The sequence below is a fragment of the Vigna umbellata genome, chromosome 5, assembly GCF_029865625.1.
Source record: "Vigna umbellata cultivar VRB3 chromosome 5, Vumbellata_1.0, whole genome shotgun sequence".
NCBI classification, from domain to species: Eukaryota; Viridiplantae; Streptophyta; class Magnoliopsida; order Fabales; family Fabaceae; genus Vigna; species Vigna umbellata.
Window position 1 is genome coordinate 10,609,563 of NC_142169.1, and position 15,227 is coordinate 10,624,789.

General features: G+C 32.3%; 1 long non-coding RNA gene across 1 annotated transcript; it reads left to right on the top strand.

Annotated features, from left to right (window-relative positions):
- The first annotated feature begins 4,435 nt into the window (after positions 1–4,435).
- LOC148197673 (uncharacterized) lies at positions 4,436–13,793 on the top strand. The gene is made up of 2 exons (XR_015786878.1): positions 4,436–10,200; positions 10,298–13,793. It is a non-coding gene; the product is annotated as an uncharacterized LOC148197673 (long non-coding RNA).
- Positions 13,794–15,227: the final 1,434 nt, after the last annotated feature.

Below are 15,227 nucleotides of genomic sequence, written 5' to 3' on the forward strand. Positions count from 1 at the left end.
AAAATATAGACTCAGGATCTTAAACACCAAATCATTTATATACTATTTTAAAATAAAGAATTTAGGAGACATGATTTAAATGTTGGATTGGACCGCCAAATATATTTAAAAAGTTAAAACTTTGTTAAGAGGATTTGTCCCACTTAAGTTCAGTTGGAGGGAGAGAGGTCTTTTTAGACAAAAAGAGAGAATGTTAATTTCACGCACTTTTGGAAAGGGAAATAGAATAAAAAAAATATTTTTTCACATATTTATCAAAACAATTTAAGTAAATTTGTTATTTTCACTTTTGTTCATTGGTAGATCAAGCTAAAAATTGGATAACAGATTTATAAGTTTCGTTTTTTGATCATGCTTGTGATTAAATTTACGTTGTTATATTCTATTTTAAGTTCCGATTTTTTTCCTTAAATTGAAAGCTTTATTGTTATGTTATGGTGTATTCATTCACAGTGAGTTTTGTGTGTGCATTTGATCGTGACTCTCTTATGTCTTAAGGAGAGTTCGATTCTTATGTTAAAAATATTTCTCTCCTTTTTTTGTGATTGTTGATACTCATACTCTATTTTTGGTGCCTGTTGTAAAAAGTTAAATTATTTTTTCTTTATATTTCAATACTTTTATTTATTATTTATTGTGCGAATATAACTTATGTATGTGTCCTGTTCAATTTACAATGATAATAGGATAAGTTGGATGCGGATTTAATTATACTATCTTTTTTTTTTATTTTTAAAGTAAAAGTTCATCCTCATTCTTATTTTTATAACTAATAAGTATAAAAATTTAGTTTCATTTTCGTCCTATCGAGTATACTTGTATTTAAGCCTAAATCTATTCATTAAATATTTTTAAAAAAAATCACAAAAAATATATATTATATTATCAAGTATATCATATCAAGAAAATACACTTTTTTTTAATATCAAATATAAAGAAAAAAAATAATAATTATATAAATATCGAATAAGAGGATAAAAATAATTGAATAAAGATTAAATAATTACAGAAAAGAAAAAAGATTATCAAATATATGTCTTATATAAGGATTATAGAAAAGCTAACACAAATTTATTAAATTACTTAATAAATTAAGAGTATTTTAGTAATTTAAAACAAAGATAGAAAAATGTAAGATAAAAAAGAGACAAACATATACATATTCATCTCTATCTCATATCCAATTTAAGAAATAAGGTATTATCTATACTAATACATATTCATGTCTATATTTAAAATTGTAACGATCCTACCTCTTACCTTTGACTCATATTTATAGTTTTTGTCATGAACTTAAGATTAGCGAAACCTTAATCACGGCTCAATCCCAGCCCAATGACTCTAATCCCTTTTTACCTTAAACCTTGCATAAACACAATTACGGAATCTTGATCGTCCGGTCGGGTGAGTCACATGATGGTTTTATGTCCGTCCGGCCCACATGGTACATGTGGATTAAGGATATAGAACATTTTATATTTTTTTACTCCAAACACTGATTAGAGAAGGTTTGTGCTACTCCACACACTGAGTAGACAAGGTGGCGCTAAGCAAATGTATTACAAAAAGTGATGGAAGAATGAAACCAAATTTTGCTAAGCAAATCAAGTGATAGCTAGAAGAAATGTAATTCACTAAGTGCAGGCAACTAGGGGTGGGCAAATAAAATTGAACTGCACTGTACTACTAAAATCTGTATTGAACTAAAAACTAATTTGTATAAATTGAACTGAGCTATACAATAGTTTAGACAAACTGAACTGAACTGTTTTTTGTTTTATCAAACTGGACTGAATTGAACTATACTAAATTGTGCTAAACTACAATATAAACTAAACTGAACTACTAATTATACTAACTTTAAACTGAATTGTACTAATTTTAAACTGAATTGTACTAATTTTAAATTGAATTGTACTAATTTTAAACTGATTTATACTACTTTTAAACTGAATAGTATAACAATACATGTTCTTTTTAATTGAAATTTATTTTAATTTTTATTTTCTTCAGAAGTGTCTTACAAATTAACTTTTTAATTATTTGATATTATTATTTTCTATTTTATTTATATTTCTTTTATTATTATATGTGTATGGAAATTATTTTATTATTTATTTATTTATTTTATTTTATTTTATTTTTTATTTTTTTATTTATATTGTCATGAATATTATTTTTTATTTATATTTTTTTTGTTTTATATGTGTATATAATTTATTTTATCTTTTTATCTACTTATTTTATTTCAAATAACTTTTTATTTATATTTATTTTGTTGCCTCATAAATTGTGTTATTAATCAATTATTTATTATTTATATTTTATTATGTAAAAATTAAACTAATATTTATTAATTATTATAATATAATAAAAGATGATACTAGAAAAGTTACTCTTAATAAACGTTTGTTAATTTTTTTGTCGTTTGATATTTCTATAATATTAATTATGTTTGCTATATTACTATTTTTTTATGATATTTCATTATATAGTCATTTAATAAAATTTAACGTTAAAAAGTATATTTTAGTTTTAGTATGTAAAATACTATCATTTAAAAATAATAATATTGATATTTATTTTAAAGTAAGTTGATTTTTAAAATAAATAGTTATTTTAGTGTGTGCGCTTACACACATTTTAATGTCATTAAAAGTTTTTTTTAACATATTTTTACATATTTAATAATATGTTAAAGAATATAATATATTTAAAGTATTATTTTTTTTATATAGTCTTTTTTTCTTTTATGATTTCTCTTACTTAATCATTTAATAAAATTAAATTTAAAAAAATATATTTTACTTTATTACTTAAAATAATATTATTTAAAAAGTAATATATGTTTATTGATAAAAAAAATATAAAAATTTTTGATAAAAAAATTTTGTGTTACAAATTTCATTACTAATTTTTTATGTGAACGATTTCTTTTATTTTGACAAGACGAAACAGTTGAACGGGAACTAGAGAAGAGAAAAGAGTAGATACAGTTCTCACAGTTAACTGAACCGAAATTATTATAAGTTCAGTTTCTAAAAACTAAACCATAAAATAATATACTGAACTTTTAGTAAAAGTGGATCAGTTTTTTTTAAGTATAATATAGTATAGTTAACTATAGTACAATACAGATCAGTTATTTTTGCCCAACCCTTGGATTATAAAGAGGGAGAAACAATTGTTCAAATTGAATATATATATATATATATATATATATATATATATATATATATATATATATATATATATATATATATATATATATATATTTTCAACCACTAGTTAAATTCTATGCATAGAAAGTAGGGGAATTCTTGATTTTGGGTTTGGAATATTGGAAAATATCTTCCTTTTCTAAATTAAGTTAAGCCATACAAAGGTTACAACTCTCGGAAGAGAGTTAATATTTTTTGGTTGATTGTAGTTAGGTTCTTAGATGACCAAGAGTAAGGAATTAAATTGGTTTAACATTATGAAATTAGATAAGCTAAATATATAGCTATATGTTTAATGAAAAAGTTCATATTATACAATTCAATCCTAATGATTATATAGTTTACAAGTATCTTATCCTTTCTTTAATCAACTCAATTCGTAAAGCCTTTGTTTAATTTGTATACAATAATGTATGTGATTTATATGCAAGTTTTAATTAATTGATTGACTATCAAAGTATTTGTTAATTCGTAAGGACACGATAACTTTTTTCTTACAATTAACTCAATTCTTTCGTCAAAGGAAATAATATTATTATTTTAAATAAATAAATAAAATTACATTAATTCAAAATTTGCTTAACTTTATCCCGGCCCTCTCCCACTCCTTCGCTGCAATGCTTGAAACACCCCCTGATAAAGACAAAGACAAGAAGAAGAAAAATGACTTTTGCAATAAACTAAAATTAATTATGTATACATTAATTTATAATAAAAGCTTTATAACAACCCAAAATAAGTTAATTAATAAAATTTCTCCTTTTACAATTAAAAATCGAATACAGGTAATGAATTTTATGACAATTTACCCATCATATATACATACTCAACCAGATGAGTTAGATAATTTAATAGAAGTTTCTTTTATATAATTCCTATCAATTCTTATTTTAATTTTATGAAAGCTAATTTTATATATAAAAAATCAATTTTTATTTTAAAAGTATTTCTAAAGAAAACTTGTGAAGCATAGGTTTATGCAGATGCAAATCACATGAAAAGACATTTTTTTCTCTCTTCAAACTTTTGTTATTACCAAGGGCTAAAAACTAATAAAAATATCTCTTAGAAAGTTTTACAAATGAAAATAAAAAGACTTCACGTTAGCTATTTGTTTAGGAAACGTTGACTTGGATAACGTGTTAATAGTAATTGTCACTTGAATTAAAGTGTAATTAAAAAGAATGCATCTGCATAACACAAGCAATTCTAGAAGTTATAGGATTTAGAGGTCCATTTATACATGCATATGGTTTAGAAATTGTATTCTCCAAAAGATAGAATCTCGAGAAGCTCCTCATCCTTCGAGAGAGAACCCGTCATGTAGAAGCGAAGAGCGAAGAATGGTGAACAAAGAGAAAGCTTGGAAGATTGGGTAAGAAAACTGAAACTCCTCTTTTTACAGTGTTTGAATATTATTTTGTGTATCTTGTTACAACCTAGGAGAAAGGAAAACCCTATATATAGATTCTTGAGAAAAGGGGAAAAAACCGAAAAACAAAAACCCTAACTAATATATCTAACCGATTATTGTATTTAGACAGTAATCTAACTGATTATTTCAGTTCCAATAGTCTCCCCTCAAGCTGGATGGTGTATACTCACTAATCCAAACATGGGAACGATAGATCGGAACCTCACATGATGGGGAAACTTGGTAAAGATTTCAGCTAATTGTTCATCGAGCGAACTGGAAGGAGATGTAAGAGATTAGTCTGGATCTTCTCACGAACAACATGGCAATCCAGCTCTATGTGCTTCAATCTCTCGTGAAATCTCTGGTTATGAGGTATATGCCTTGCAGACTTGTTGTCACAGTAGAGTACAAGAGTGCCAACAACCTGAACTTGAAGATCTTGAAGAAGATAATGAATCAATTGTATCTCACATACAGTAGCTGCTTGAGCACGATATTCTGCTTCGGTGGAAGATTTGGAAATGGTGCTATGCTTCTTGGATTTCCATGAGATGAGGGATGAGCCAAGGAAGATGCAAAAACCCGTAGTAGACCTTCTAGTATTAGGGCAGGTTACCCAATCTCAATCACTGAAGGCCTTTATTTGTATAGGAGAATCAACTGCAAAAAAGAGTCCCTCCCAAGGCTTGGATTTTATGTACCTAAGAATATGTTGCAGAGCTCGATAATTGACAAAAACGAGAAAAGATGATAATTTTTCAAACCACTGCCTACTAGCTTGTTTCAGTCCATATAGAGACTTAGTAAGCCTGTAAACCTGACCCTTTTCGTAGACATTAAGACTAGGTGGTGGCTGCATGTAACCTTCTTCATTTAGGTCCCCATGTAGGAAAGCATTGTCCACATCAAGCTAGTGTAGAAACCAGTTATTGGAAGATGCAAGAGCAATGAGTAATCTAACAATAGTGAGCTTGGAAATTGGGGAGAAGGTGTCCAAATAGTTTATCCCTTCTTGTTGGGTATAGCCTTTAGCTACTAGGTGAGCCTTATATCTTTCTATAGTGCCATCAGCCTTGTATTTAGTCTTGTACACCCGTCTACAATCAATGGAGGTTTTTCCTGTAGGCAGCTATGTTAAATACCAGGTATTATTATCTTGTAAGGCCTTGATTTCTCTCTGCATAACATCTGCCCATTCACATGTGTTTTTGGCCTCATCATAGGAGTGTGGTTCATTATTTGCAGTGATGGCCAGAGTATACTTCAAGTGTTTCTTTGACAAAGAATCACAAGAAACATATAAGAAATGGGATAAGGGGATTAAATTTTTTTTTTCATAGATAAGGATTGATTAACCTGATGCACATAGTCATTTAGATACCAGGAGCCCTTTTAATTCTGTTAGATCTTTGCAACTATGACTTTCTTCACTTTTAGTAGTGTTGTTATTGTTATTATTGTCAATGGCAATTTGTTGTGTATGCCTTTGATCATTGGTGTACATTTCAACAAGTCTTTCATCATCATAGAATTGTAGCTACCTAGAAGACCATTAAGAAAAGTAGTTTCATTTGCCTCTTCATTGTTGGCTTCTCTGTTGTTTTGCTGGTCTTTGTAGGGAAAAATGTCTTCATTAAAGATAACATTTCTACTTATGAAAAGTTCTATAATGTTCATGTCAAGAACAATGTGTTAGAATCGCTGCAGCGGAATTATTAGCGTGGTAACAAACCAAGAGGGGGGGTGAATTGGTTATATTCTCTTATTATGCCTTTTATTATTTTTCTCTTAATTTTTCTTACTGGGCGAATGATTAAATATAAATGACAGAGTAAGGGAAAGAGAAAAATTGCACAGGTGATTTTATCCTGGTTCAGATCACTAGGATCCTACGTCCAGTCGCTTATCTCAAACAAGATAAACCTTTTTCACTATCACAAAAACAGTTACAAATATTAGTCACACAGAAAAACAATTTGTAACAGTTTAGAAATTACCACCTCTCTTGAAACCACAAGAGATGAACTTACACCTCCTTTGAATCTTCACAAAGGATGACCACCTCCTTCGAATGCTTCACGAAGGATGATCCTCTTCCAGACACTTCCTCAGACACACCAAGGATGAACAAGCTATTCCTCTGTCACCACAGTACCACTTCAGGACTTGCAGACAAGAGTTTCCTTAGCTTCAACAATCTCACAGAGTTCTCAAAGAGTTCAGAGATCTTTTGCACAAGGGAAGAGTTATTTTTGAGATAAAGAGTGAGCCATTTTATAGACTCAGCCTAATACCCTTCCATTCTTCGAAAACGGGCCATCTAACGCATTTAATCGATTAACATAAATATTAATCGATTAATAATGAGTACAACGGCTAGTTTTTCAAATCTGAAACCCCCAACGGCTAGTTTTTCAAATCTGAAACCCCCAACGGCTAGTGTTAATTGATTATTCTCAGGAATAATCGATTAACTAAATAAATCAAATATAAATTACAAGAATCAACCCTAATACATATTTGAGCACTATTACATCAACTTTGATTATTATAAAAGCTTTATAAAATACAGAGATCTTCAATTTGTCTTTATGGATCTTGACTTGTGCAAATCTGTTCATCATCAAAACTTCATCTTTGATTCTTGCTAACACAATGTAGCCTTTGACACCATTCTTGTAACCAAGGAAGATTCCCTTCCTAGCTCTTGGGTCAAGCTTACTTCTCTTTCTTTCAAGAGTAGAAGCAAAGTATAGGCAACCAAAAGTTTTTAAGTTCAAATAAGTGGGAGGGGAATCATACATAAGATCATGGGGGTGTTTTGTTATTAGGAACAGGGGAAGGTAACCTATATATTAGGTAAAAACGTGACTGATAGCATAAGACCAATAGGCATCAGGTACATTAAATCGAAAAAGAAGGTTACGGATCACATTAAGGATGTGTTGATGTTTGCGCTCTATAACAAAATTTTGTTTAGGAGTTTCAACACAGCTCTTTTGATGATTGACGCCATGCAAATCATACAAGTTAACACAATTAAATTCAGGGCCATTATCTTATCTAATAGTTTTAACAATTTTATTAAATTGATTTTTAATCTTGACAATAAAGTTCTGTAACAAATCTCTAGTTTGGCCTTTATTGTGCATTAAAAAGGCCCAGGTATGTCTGCTATAGTCATCAACTATAGTAAGAAAATACTTATGACCATGAATAGAGGAAATGGAAATAGGACCCCATATATTACAGTGAATCATTTCAAAACATTTAGTAGACAAAGAAGCACTTCTAGGAAAAGACAATTTATGTTGTTTAGCATAGTGACAAGTGTCACAAACAATATCAGAGTTCATTTGCACATAAGGAAAATTCTCACATATTTGTTTTATAGTTTTGTGTTATGGATGACCTAACCTAGAGTGCCACAATCAACAGGTTCATAAGAGAAAACAGACTTGGGAATGAAATCTCGATCAGGGTTGGGAAAAGCTTGTGAATAATAGAGACCCTTGTAAGCACTAACACACCTAATCATCTTCAATGTAGAGTTCTCCCTTATCTGACACGCCTCATAAGATAAATTTAAACTGCAGTTTAAGTCTTTGATAAGACTTTTGACAAAAATTAGATTAAAGGAAAAATCAGGAATATACAAAACATTAAAGATAATAAAATCTTTAGAGAATTGAACAGTTCCTGCATGTTCAGCACTCATAACAGAGTTATTTGGGAGTCTGACAGAAATGGGTTTAATTTTATAAAAAGTGACAAAATTACTTTTCTCATGGGTCACATGATCAGTGGCCCCAACGTCAATAATCCAAGAAAGAGTATCTTGTTCGTCTTCTGTCTTATTTCTCTACATCTAGTTGACCTTATAAGCAGAATCATCAACCTTTTCTATCATTATGAGAAGTTTTTTCATATGCTCTGGGGTGAAAGAATTGAAGGCAACATTGGTGTTGACCAGGTGAGTGGGTTGAACATCCTCTGGGCCAGAACTGCTCTGGTAGATGTTGGCAGAATTCCAGTCAGTTTGTTTTGTCCTGCTTGTTGTTAGCGCTTTTGTACAAAGGTGGGTAACCATGCTTGGAATAACACTCATCCACAATATTCTTTTTCTTATGGCAATAGGAGCACTGTTTTCCATAGTTGGGATTTCTCCCTCTTCCTCTTTCTTGGCCACGTGACCCAGCACCACGTCCTTGGTTTTTCCATGTCTGGTCTGGTTTCCAATTGTTGTTTTTGTCAACAGTATTGGCTAGAACTTTGGTTTCAGTAGTCTGGTTAACAATCTCAATGTCCTGTCTTTCTTGCTGCATGATGAGGGAGAAGACATGATTGATGTTAGGGAGAGGATCCATCAAGAGGATTTGAGTTCTCACAATATTATAGATATCATTAAGCCCCTTTAAGAAACATATAACATGCTCTATTTCTCTATAATTAAGAGAAATATTTGAGAGTTCACAATTACAAGGGATGTCACACGTACAACTAGGTATGGATCTAAGGGATTCTAATTCTTCCAAAATAATCTTTAAATTTGTGAAAAACTGGCTAACATTTCTTTCTCCTTGTTTTATTGAATGCATGTCTTGGAGTAAATAAAAAATTTTAAAATAATCACCTTTAGAGAATCTTTCCTTCAATTCATCCCATAACTCTTTGGCATCTTCAACATATATTACACTTTCTACAATCTGTGAAGAAGGTGTCTTTATGATCCAGGAAAGAACCATCATGTTGCATCTTTCTCATGCATCAAATAAAAACTCAACACTTCTTTGAGGTGTCTTGATTGATCCATCAATGAACTTGGTCTTATTTTTGGAAAGGAGAGTTCTTCTCATACTCTTGCTCCAAGAAGAGTAATTAGTCTCATTTAGGACTTGAGAGTGAGTCCTGGATTCTCCCCAAGATGTAGATAGAAAAGACTGACATGATTGGTGGATTGATCTATATAGTCCATCACAGCAAGAAGCAAGAAGAGGCCAAGAAAGAAGCAAGAAAACAGAAGGAAACGATTTTGGCATAGCGGAAGCAGAGTAGGTATTAAACCTACACTACAGGAAATTCATTGATTACCGGCGGGCTATTAGCGACGGCCGTTAAGCCTTCGGTAAACTTTGTTTACCGAAGGATTTTCCGAGGGTCTGTAAAGTAGTACATAATTGGAGGATTTTGGCCTTCGGTAATCGACATGGGTCATTACCGAAGGAACTTGGCCTTCGGTAAGTGGTTGGTGTATAAGAAAATTTTTCCCTCCCCCTCATTTCGCGAAAGCTCTTCTTCCCCCAATATTCAGAATCTCCCAACTCGTTCTTCCCCTAAGTCCTTCTCCCAACTCCCTGTACTGCTTGTGCACACTGTTCCCTCACCATCATTGCGCTCCAGCCTCGTCGTTCACTCAAGCAAGCCATCTTCGTCATTCGGCCGACCATTCCAAGAACGTCCTTGGAGTCATCTTCTCAAAGGGTCTTGGTCGTTGGCTACCGGTGTTCGCCTGCGTTAGCTGCTGGAGTTCGCCGCTCACATTATCATTTAGGCGAAAATCAGGTATTCCCTCTCACATTTTCATTTCGCATTCAAACACATTTGCCCTCCCTTCTCTGATTTCCCCAATCTAAGAATCGTCACAATTATTTGGTCCAAGGGCCGTAGGCGCGGGGTGCTAGAGTTCGCCTCCCTCCATTGTGCTTCAACCGCAACGTGAGCTCGTGAACCGCCAGTTCAATCGTGCCTCTGCAAACCTGTATTGGCCTGAACTTCACTTCCGGTTTGAGGACTCTTGTTCGGGACACTTCACTCGCGAGGTAATATTCCTTCGTTCCCCACCTGAAACCCTACAGAGATATGATATACGTGTGTTGGAAATGTGGTGTGGTGTGTGATTTTGTATTGTTGTGATTATTGAATTGATGAATTTGTAATTGTATAAGGAGAAACATGACATTCTGTTCCATTTATCTTCTTTCATTTGATTTGGCTGATCTTGTTTCTGGTTTCTAGTTCTAAATAGGAATGTATGTTAGTTATTGTGTTCTCATTCAAACAATCAAACATGAGACAACCATAAGCATAAAGAGTTTATTTATGAATGTACATATACCTTGAGGTGTTGCGGGTAGAGCTTGCCACGGTTGGAAAAAATGATGAGGGCAACCTCAGCATCACAAAGGGCTGAGAGCTCATATAGGCCTTGTTGAGCAAGCCATTTCTTCTCTTGGCAAATGTGACTTGCCTGTTCATTTGGTTCTTTATCCTCTTCAGTTAAACCCTCCCTCTTCCCATCTCTATTTTCTCTGTCTACATCTCTTAAAAACACACACTCTTTCTTGCTCTGGAAACTCTCTTTCCTGTATTGGTTAATAGAAGATTGTACTTTGTTAAATTGACTCTTTGCTTAGGGTACTGAAAGGGATAAAACAGTAGTGCAATAGTGGAAATAAAAGAGGAAACCTGAAAAATGTTCCCTTACATTTTTTTTTCATCTCCCTGCCGTATACCCTCCATAATATGTGTAATCAGCTTACTAACTTACCACAATTCCATACCTCAACTTTTTGTGTAAATGCTACACACATTTACTACTTCATTCAACTTTGTTTATGCTTCAATAGGAAATGTATATTGAGTTAGTAGGTTATCTTCAGTAGCAAAATACCCTTTGATCTAAATGTTTGTTAAGTTGTATTCTATCTAATGTATATTCATTATATAATTGATTTTGGATTGTAAAGTTTGCAATTTGAGCATGTATGAATTGTCTATTTTGATGATAGCCTTGATGGGAAATAAATTGTGCAATTTGAGCATAGAAACTTATGTTGATGTTGTTTTAGTTTGCTGCTGATCGATCTATCTAAAACACTAAAGCCTTGATGGGAATCAGCATTTTCCCCTAAACCTAAACTTAAAATAACTCACAAAATTGAATAACAGTACACAATGTGCAAATAGGAGGAGAGGTTACTTGTTAAGTAACCTTACCGTTCAACCTTTCCAAAATAACTTTTTGTCAAAGTTATTCACTGTTTCCCCCTGAAATTGGCTTCCATAATACTCCCACATATGAAATAAGGAAAGAGTGAGTAGAGGAATTGCCCATTATTGCAATATAGATGTCGAGATTGCACCAGATCAATGACAGAAGTGAATGTTAATGAGCCTATTTGGAAGTAGAAGCCCACCCTATAAGTTATTACAATGTTTGATGGTGCACTTTCACACTAAGAAGTGGAAACTAAGCTATTACAATGTTTGATGGTGCACTTGAATTGCTTGAAAAGCTTTTATTCCAAGCCACTTTAAGTTGAAAATGAACACAAAATGGAAAGAAATTACAAAGGTTCCGTGATACCAAGTCAAATTTACAATGCAATGTTGGTACAATGAAATAAAGCCAAGTGTGGCTGCTAGTTCAGATTGGTTGAAGACCAAATGCGATGTGTTTTTGCTGCTGAAATGGTTGCTAGACCAGCAATGTTAAAGTGATCTTGGAGTCCAAGCTTGAAGCCCTTTTAACACCTCATCCACTTCCTAAGATGCTACCCCCTTGGAGCAAGTAATCTAAGGTAGAAACAATGCACCAAAACGTCACAACACCAAAGCAAACAGCTAACTAGTCAACAAACAAATCAGCTGCTGCACCAGGATTTAATTTTCGCAGTTATGATGATTGGCACAAATTTGAAGGCAAACAAGTTGAATTCAAGTGAATTTAAGCTTGGAATAACAGAAGGGACACAAAAGAAACCTAGTAGAGGCACTAGAACAGATTAAACAAGCAAGAAAAGACTCAAAACAGTGATGAAATTGTGTGCTTCGAAACTGTTTGATAAAATTCAAAACTGTTTGACAAAATGCCCCAAAGAACAACAGATTTTGTGTTTCTGGTTTTTGACCTTTCAAATCTGGATTGCAAGGTTTAAATTGGTTTTTATGATTGCTATACACTTGGATAAGCATATAAATGTAATTGGAAACTTAAACCCAACTTTTGCCAATCCAAAAATGAAAATTAGAATATGGCTAATGCCAAACAACACAAAAAAAAACATTCTGCACCAGAAATATGACTGAAAATTGGTGGTTTAAGTGTCAAAATTGATTGGCAGTGGTGCAAAGGCTTAAGTGAGACATCAAAAAAGTGTATATCATCATTGTGAACATGTTTAAATTCTGAAACAGCAAAGAAACATTCTGCATCCGAAAATGAATGGTACACTTCCAATTTTAAGAAAATTTGATGGTTTAAATGGTGATTTGGCTCATTGACTGGAAAATGACCAAATGAACAGTATGCAGAAGTTTTAAAGGGTCAAATAAACTGTTGCTAATGTTCACAATGCACAGAAACAAGGGGAGGCAGCAATTAGCAGTGCAAGTTGTTATTTATGCAGAATAAAAGCACCAAAATTGCACCAAAATGAGAAATGTAAGAAAGAAATTGGAAACTGCAGTGGTGAAAATGAACAACAGTGATTCAAATGTTGAAATGGCACTTCAAACAAGTTTGTATCATCAAATGGAATATGTTGAAGCACTTAAACAGCCACAAGAAAGTCCATATCAGTTTTGAAGGGTTTAGTTCCAAATTTAACCAAATTTGATGACTGAAACTATAATTTGATACAAAGGCTGGAAAATTACCATATGAACAGTAACAACAGGTTTCAAATGGCCAAATATACTTGCACAAACAGTCAATCAGCACAGAAACAGATTGCAGCAACAATTGATAGTGGTAGTTCCCAAAAATGTAGAAAAATATACTAAAAATTGTGGCAGCATGAAGAAAACAGCAAGTTCAAAGCTGGATGGATCAACAAACATGCAAGAAAGGTCCTAAGCAACTACATCTAGCTTCAGAAATTGAGCTAGGGAAATAGCACATGGCCTAAGACACACAATGACAGCAGCACGGTGCAATAGTTATGTACATTATTAGTTTCATTTTCTTATTACTTGTTACACAAACATTTGGATATTAGAACATTTTTGACTTGATATCATTTCAATGTTAGTTAGATCTACTTCCAGACTTTTGTTTCTAGAACATCCTTTTGTTACATTGTTTTATATTTGAACTATAATTACATTATCTATACATTAATGGATGTTCTATGGATTAATTGATGTTCAATGGATATTGATAATTGATTGCATCTTTGAGATGCACATTATGCATGTTTGTATGTGCTTGAAAACTGATATGCAGGTCTGTTTGTAATTGAAATTTGATATACAGGTCTGGTATGCACAACAAATACCATTTCTCTGAAACCTTCTCTGCAATTTACCGAAGGCTTTTGCCCTTCGGTAAATGCCCGCAGTAGGTCATTACCGAAGGCTTCTGGCCTTCGGAAATTACCGAGGGCTTCTGCCCTTCGATAATTACCGAAGGCTTTTGGCCCTCGATAATTACCGAAGGCTATTGGCCCTCGGTAATTACCGAAGGCTTCTGGCCCTCGGTAAATGTTAGCGACAAGAGATTTACCGAAGAATTTTTGGCCGTCGATAAGCCTTCGGTAAACACCCTTTATCGACGGCTTATGGCATTTTCCGAGGGCTTCTGGCCTTCGGTAATGCCCTACTTTTTTGTAGTGCTACTCTGATACCATTTTAGAAATGGTATTCTCCAAAAGATAGAACCCTCGAGAAGCTCCTCCTCCTTCGAGAGAGAGAACTCGTCATGGAAAAGCAAAGAGCGAAGAATGGAGAACAAAGAAAGTTGAAAATATCGGGGTAAGAAAACTTAAACTCCTCTTTTTAGAGTGTTTGAATATTATTTTGTGTATCTTTTTACAATAAAGAAAAGTAAAACCTTATATATAAAGTTCTTAGAGAAAGAGAACTACAAGAAAAATTACAATTACAAACAGCCAAAATTTGTATATAATATGATGTTACATACGGATTATATAGGTTAAAAATTCGTATATAAAAAGGCGTAACTAAGTTATATACGAATATATCTATATATAATTTACATACGAAAAATTCGTATGTGAAATCCATATGTAATTGTATACAAAAAAAATCTGTATATAATTTTACATATAAAAATTTATATGTAATTATATATGAAAAAATCCGTATGTAATTTTTTATTTTAAAAAGAAAAAATCTATGATTTTAGAAAAACTGAAAAACAAAAATCCTAACTAATATATCTAACTGATTACTGTCTAATACAAAAATCTAATTGATTATTTCAATTCCAATAACATGAGCACGGATGGTTTGTTTTATGTGGAGCTTATGATAAATATCCGTGGTTTTCAACTGTTTGGAATACAAGATTATGCCACACCACTTGCTATACTAATTATATATTTTCTATCTACCTAATTCATAGTGTTTAGGTGAAGACTCGTTTTTTATGTATTTTATTCAAAAGCTTTTACCTATAAAGAATTCAACAATTTCACTAAGCATCCAGAAGATAATTGTATTTAAGCAAAATATGATTTTTTTTCTTTTTAAGTTGGATCCTTTGTATTGTATGGACATGGTATTTCAACTATGGTAAGTCTTTCTTTTTGTTTTGTTTTGGTATGAACGTGAAAGGATCTGAAGAA